Genomic DNA, 6,558 nt, shown 5'->3' with positions numbered 1-6,558 from the left:
ACACACCTCCTAAGGACCTCAGCGTCCTTAGGAGGTTCAGGCAGCTCTGGCCCATCTTATTCAGGGCGTCTGCTATGAGTCCAGTTTGTTATTGACATGAACATCCAGGTATTTGAAACTCTCCACAGCTTCCATGTCCTTCCCCCTGGATGTTAGTGAAAGTTATGTGTTAATTAAATGCAGGGAGGATCTATTTTACTGCAACAGGTTAAAGATTTTTTACAATATATTATATTTGCATTTTACTTATTAATTCAGGGAGATCAGTGGAAGCTATGGGGAAACAGGAGAGTACCGGTAGCTCTTCTCACTCTGCCTGCAGAAACAGGCTGCAGTATTTTGGGGGAGGGAGGGGTTGGCCCACTCACTACTCAGTAAAGACACTAAACTGCACATAGCACCAAAGTCACCAACAACTTAATAAAGCAAAGAGGTTTAATGGCCACACTAACGTGGATAAAGGTTAGAATTAGCATTGTTGCACTTGGCAACAGACTGAAACAGTCCAATAGAGGGTTGGAGACAGAGAGGGTGAGGACACATGCGCCACCTACTGAGGGTAAGCAAACCTGTGGCCATCTTTAAAGTATTTCAATTTATTATTAGTCCTACAATTCAACTTTTTTTCCTGTTAAACTGGGTCTATGTGGTCCTATTTCATGTTGCTGCACATTTTTTACATTGTTATGCCTCTTAAACCATCTTAGTGCTGCACTTATTTATTGAACAGTGGCTATTACAGTTCATTTTTATTATTCAAATGGAAAATGCTGGTAAACGTCTACGCCTACAGACTTTCGTAATCATAGTCCTGTGTTGGGGTAAAAATACAACTTACTCAGACACACACCTCTGTGGCGAGTTATCCTGTGCTCCACCTAACCAGCACCAGCTTTGGGTATTACAGAGTGAGGTAAGCGGCTCTAAGTGATATGGCTCCAGCGCACTGGGTTCCACAAAGCCTCCCTCCAGCTGCAGTCGAGCACTATAGACAGTATTCAAAGTACTAAAACTAATTTGTTACATGAATGTTAAAGGTATAGTGGAGGTTTTTCACAAATTTTCGAAAAAGACCCCTCCTCGCCACTTTAAATGTCACAGGGAAGTTGTATTCAAATGTCAAATCATTCTGGCTTAAACGTGTATATAAATGCACTCTTTACCAGACCAAAAGTTAGAAAATTTCTATTTTTTTTTTAAATCCCGTCTTAAAATCTGTGGGGTTATTTTTGTCATCTTATGCAGGCCATACGCAACGGTCAAAGTAAGAAATAAGAACCATATACTTTAACATTGAGTTATGTCCCAGTGTTCACAGGGATGGACGTCTGTGTCTTCGGCAGGCGTAGAGCTAACAGAACTGGCAGCGTTGCGAGGCAAGGGCTCAAACATGTTCGGCTGTAAGCCTTCTACACCAAACCAGGCTTCTGCTGCCCTGGCGCCTCTTCCACAACACGTTTGTCCCCGCTTTCCTCCTCTAAATAAAAAAATGTATGACGGAGGAGATTCTTCCACAGCCTCTGACACTAAACTCTCCCCCTTTTGCATATTTCCGCTGTCCATAGTGCTCCTTGACAGTGTCGTTGCTAAGAGCTACTTGGTCCCAATGTCATTTCCCATTGGGAACCTACTAGCAATAAGTTGCTAACTGGTTAGCAAGATGCTTCCGACAAACCGGCCACAACCAAACATGCATGCAAACCTTCCGTTACAACAATCCCGCCCCCTTGATAATCAACCAATCACATTCTCTTTATTCACTCGTGTAAAGTCAGGCACCACTCGGGAGAATTCAGAACTGCAATGGTTGGAACAGCCGCTTCCCTACAACTTTAAATAGAAAATGCACATGCACAACCATAGACGTTCCCAAGAGGGAACGTGTATTAAACACATGCGAGAGCCCATTTCTCCTTTTGCACGCTCTATTTCAAAGTTGCCGTTTGTATCTTTCCAAAAGAAGTTTTGCAATTTTTCCACTATGTCAAACTTACCAGTGGAAATAGGAACGAGCACATAGGATGGCGTTATGTAAACACATCACCAAAATTATTGACAATTAGTAGGATAACTTATTTTGATGATCCACCCGGAAAACAAACATCCACCACTATAACGTTAATGCTAAGAGTAAATTATTTAATAATGAAGTTTATAAAAGGTAGAAAAAAAATTTGGTGGAGTATTTCATTTTCAACAATATCTTATTTTGAAAAACTCCAACTTCCACTTGCGGTCAATAGAAACCCCTCCCCCAACTGTTTCACATTGAGAGGAAAAAGAAAAAGGGGGGGGGGGGGGGTACATACTTCTCGTCTGCTGAGATCTGCTCATCCATTTTAAAACTAATGTCAATGCTGTTACCCTTTAACAAACCGTATGAAGTCAATATCTATGATAGGTACTGTATACATGTCAGAACAGAGCAAAAATACTAGTAACAGGCTTAACTGCATATTCACTTGCCCTTTAACTGGAACAGCAGGCTTAACAATGGAGTTTGTTTATAGAGCAGAGGTCATTACATGTGTCTGGAGCACTTTAGTTAGAATCTGTTTGTTTATCATTAATAGAAGTAGCTAGAGATCAGCAGCCAGAAATTGTAGTCAAATATTTTTTCTTTTTTTTTTTTTAGTTTAACGGCACTAGTGGCTCGTCTTTTCGACAGTAGGCTGACGTGAAAGAGGGCATGAGAGAGGGGGAGAGACATGCGGCAAAGGACCACAGGCCAGACTCGAACCCAGGTCGGCTGCGTGTAGGGTCATGCGCGCTATATGATCAGAAGTTCACTTTAAAAAGTATTTACCTACTATCAGCTTAAGCTATAGTGTAGTAAAACTAGCCGCGAGGTACAGTCTGTAAATAAATGTAGCTCATCTTTCTTGCCAAATTCTCTCAATCGGCTGTTAGCTGAAAGTCGTCTATATCATACTATAATATGGCTAGTGCATTGAATTGTGTGTGTGTGTGTGTGTGTGTGTGTGTGTGTGTTTTCACGCGTGCATGCCCCCCATTAACGTGCGCCGTGTAGGTACCAGATCTGCTCAGGTCCTGCGCATGCCAGTGATGTTACGCTACAGAATTAGCTGAACGTTGCCACAGGATGTAAAACATTGTGGTTGCCCAGACAACGATAATAATATTGCGCAGCGTCCGTGTGCCGAATCGGGGGCATCTGTAGGATTAGCGTTTCTAATGACCGATGAAGTTTTACCTGATCGATAACAAAACTGAAAAAAATATGTTTATGGTGAACAAAGTAACTGCAAGACCATGACTTAAAGGGGGAGAGCTGGGTAGCGCTGTGGCTAGCTGTGCTCAGTAGCTAACATGTTAGCCTCTTTTAGCTCGTCAGTTACGAAAGTCGTTTTTTGAGATGTTCCATTTGCCCTTCTTGTCTTTAGATCTTAATAAAAAGAATAAAAATAAGCTAAACATTTTTTTTTGCATCTTGTTAAATGGCAGAGCTCAGTCTTACAACGCAGTTCTTTCTTTCAAGAGTTAGAATTATTGTTTCCTACTTTCGGCTGCTTTAGATCACCAATAAAAGTTAAAATAATACCAAATATTGGTAATAATATGTTGAGACTCCTAAAGAGAATTGATTCTTAAGAAATGGGTGCAATACAGTTTGTCCGAGTGGAGTTGCCATATAATGACGTCATAAGGGCCAGGGCCCCGGGCAGATCTGACCGTCTTAGCAGGTCTGGTACCTACACCGGTACAAACTACATGTCACATATTTTTTTGCTGCTTGACTTGTAGTCAAGAAAGGGGTCTCTGCCCTACATTGTGATCCCAAGGGCATTTTGTGGCTTCAGCTGTTTTTGTGTTCAAGGCTTCAGTTCAGCAAAACAAAATCTGCTAAGAAAGTGTTAAAATGTTTACGGTTCTTTTAAGAAGATGATTTAGTTATTCAAAAAGCGTGGGACAACTGTGGTGCGACTCTTTGCAGTGCCGCCGGATTTTATTCTAATGTTAATACTGAGCTGGCTGGCTGATCCTGATACATTAGTGTATTTAATGCATCTTTATTGAGCCTAGTGCCGCTGCGACTATTTGACGTAATCAACCATGGAAATTCATCTACACTTTTTTTTTTTTTTTTTTTTTATAATCGATGACTATTAAAAAAAAAAAAAAAAATGTTTTGGTCAGCCTTTGTATCGCCTAATTATTTTGGTCTGAGGCAAAAGCTCATCTGAGTTCAGGTAATTCCGCTCCACAGCACTAGTTTTGCTGTGCGCACACCGCTAGCGAATTGGCTCCCATTTTCTCTCCTGCCACGAGCTTCTGTTACTGCTGGTTCTGGTTTTAAGCTTGATACGGAAATGGCTGCGGCAGGTTAATCTGAATTGATTAAATTAATTTATCAAATAAATTTTAAATTCTATTATAGATTAGAAATTTGTCAAAAGATTAGTCAGAAAATTAGTTGTTAGTGGCAGCTATAAATGAGCTTATATAGTATTAAGCATTTATGAGAAACTGGATTTTTAAATGCTATATTTAAAACAGACATTTATGTGAAAAATAATGCCTCTGCTTATTACCAGCATATTACAATTCAAATTCAAAAATGCTTTATTAATCCCAAACCGAATTTAAAGAAGCAGCTCAGATTTACTACTTCTATCCAAGAAAGAAAATTTTTTTCAACACGCATAAATATATCCGAATACCGACTTACTAGTTAATATTTGGAATAATCAAAAACATATAATATGTAACAAAAAAAAGGTTATTGTGCAGTTGTCTCTCTCAATCTGGGGTTTATTTTTATTTATCAAACAGTAAAACAGCACGTCACTTTGCAGAATTCGTAAAATAACGCTAAACAGTATAATTCACAGTAATACATTTTGAGATGAATGCATGCTTGCATTAATTGTACAGATTAACATGCCTATCACTAATGAATTAAAGCCACAAATAACTAATATGTAATTATGTTTTGTAATTCAATCTATCCTTATATGAACCTTCTTCCAGATCCATAAGAGTATCTTAAAAGGTTAATGAATCATTATGATAACAGTGTATTTTCTAATTAAATCAATCAATTTTAAAGCTAACATGAAACTGCATCAACAGAAATAAATTAGATCAAACACTAAAACATAAAGATGAATAAAAGGCAGATATTATAAAATCATAGTAACAATAGACTTAAAACTGTTGCACAACGATTTAAATCATTTTAAAATTTTTCTTTAATTTAAAATGCGTTAAAAATAATCACCGTGCAACAGCTGGTTTTTCAGCATGTTATTTAGCTAAATAGTTGTTTTTAGTAATCTATGGCTTCCTAAAGCCCGTCCCTTCCCTCTGCAGACAGTCTAGCCACAGTGAGGCTGGCAGCGTGGTGCTGGAGAACACGCCAGCTCACAGCGCATCTTCCTACTCCTGCAAACACACAGCCTCTCCTCACACATATTCACCTCGTTGATATTTTCGGTGCAGATTAACGTCGCTGTGCCTCCTCTGGCGGAGCCACGGTGCTCCACTTCAACCGGCCTGCAGATGATGTGTGTCGGTGAACTGCGTCTGCTCTACAGGCTCTGCAAACCGACGGTCACCGGAGCAGCATCTCCTCTGTGCCCATGCCGCCTCTTATCGGGAACTAGAGTTTACTGTGTACTGTGATTATTACGCACGGAGTCCTAAAGATAAGTTATTTTTGGTTTAGCTTTTGTCCCCTTTCTTCCCCCTGTTGAGAAAAAAAAAATGGCGCTCAAGTTCCGGATATGACGTAGGAGCCTCATTTGCATACTTACAAGCTGACCAATAGGAGACTTCTCATCCTGCAAAACTCTATAACTTTTTACTCTGTCGCATTTGTAGCCAGCATGACCCCATCTTGTTCACATGGTGTGTTTCATAGTCTAGATTCAGGATTTGATGTTACATATAACCTGCTAATTGAATTTCTTCATTCTATGAGGCATAGCTAGCTGGGGGCGTGGCTACCCAGGTCCCCCCTGGGAGTCACGTGGTACAGCTCCTGCCTTCAACCAATGGGTTGTCGAGAAAATGAGCTAAATGGGCGGGGTTTTGCTTGTGACGTCATATCATGCAACTTTTTGTGGCCAATCACAATTGAACAATAATTATACCAAGAGACTAGTAGGTTAGATGGGTTTTGGCTAGCATTGTATATAGTATGAAAAAACTGGGTAACCTTTTTCAGATTAAAACATAGCTAGCTATGGACGCATGTTATTTTAATATATCTGCGATTTCATTTATACGCATTGCTATATAGTTTCGTAACAACCAATCCAGTTGTTTCTAACATAAAAAAGTTTAAGTTTGAACTTCGCTCGTAAAAATGTTATTGTATAGGCTTTTTAGTCATATGACGGAGGCCAGTGAGTTGACCTCTATATTCAGAGGTAATTCGGAGCTTGAGATCAAATCACCAATTCACTGACTGTAAAGTAGAGCACAACCACACACCTTGGAGTGATGAGCTAGTAAAGAAGTCTTTTTCTATTTCTAGTTTTCAACTCTGTTTCTGATCACCCAGTGGTAAATAAACAACCTATACACCATCAG

At 39.6% G+C, this 6,558-nt stretch overlaps 1 protein-coding gene across 1 annotated transcript in view; it reads right to left on the bottom strand.

The window, feature by feature from the left end:
• Positions 1–5,738, bottom strand: part of adnp2 (ADNP homeobox 2) — a 13,247-nt gene extending 7,509 nt beyond the window's left edge. The window contains exon 1 of the mRNA XM_015386976.1: positions 5,442–5,738. The gene's annotated coding sequence lies outside the window, so the exon portion shown is untranslated. The remainder of the gene's footprint in view (positions 1–5,441) is intronic.
• Between the last annotated feature and the right edge of the window lie 820 nt (positions 5,739–6,558).

Source organism: Cyprinodon variegatus, unplaced genomic scaffold (genome assembly GCF_000732505.1).
Source record: "Cyprinodon variegatus isolate N-32 unplaced genomic scaffold, C_variegatus-1.0 Scaffold382, whole genome shotgun sequence".
NCBI classification, from domain to species: domain Eukaryota; kingdom Metazoa; phylum Chordata; class Actinopteri; order Cyprinodontiformes; family Cyprinodontidae; genus Cyprinodon; species Cyprinodon variegatus.
Note: the sequence above shows the minus strand (reverse complement) of the source record. Positions and strands in the feature narration are given on the sequence as shown.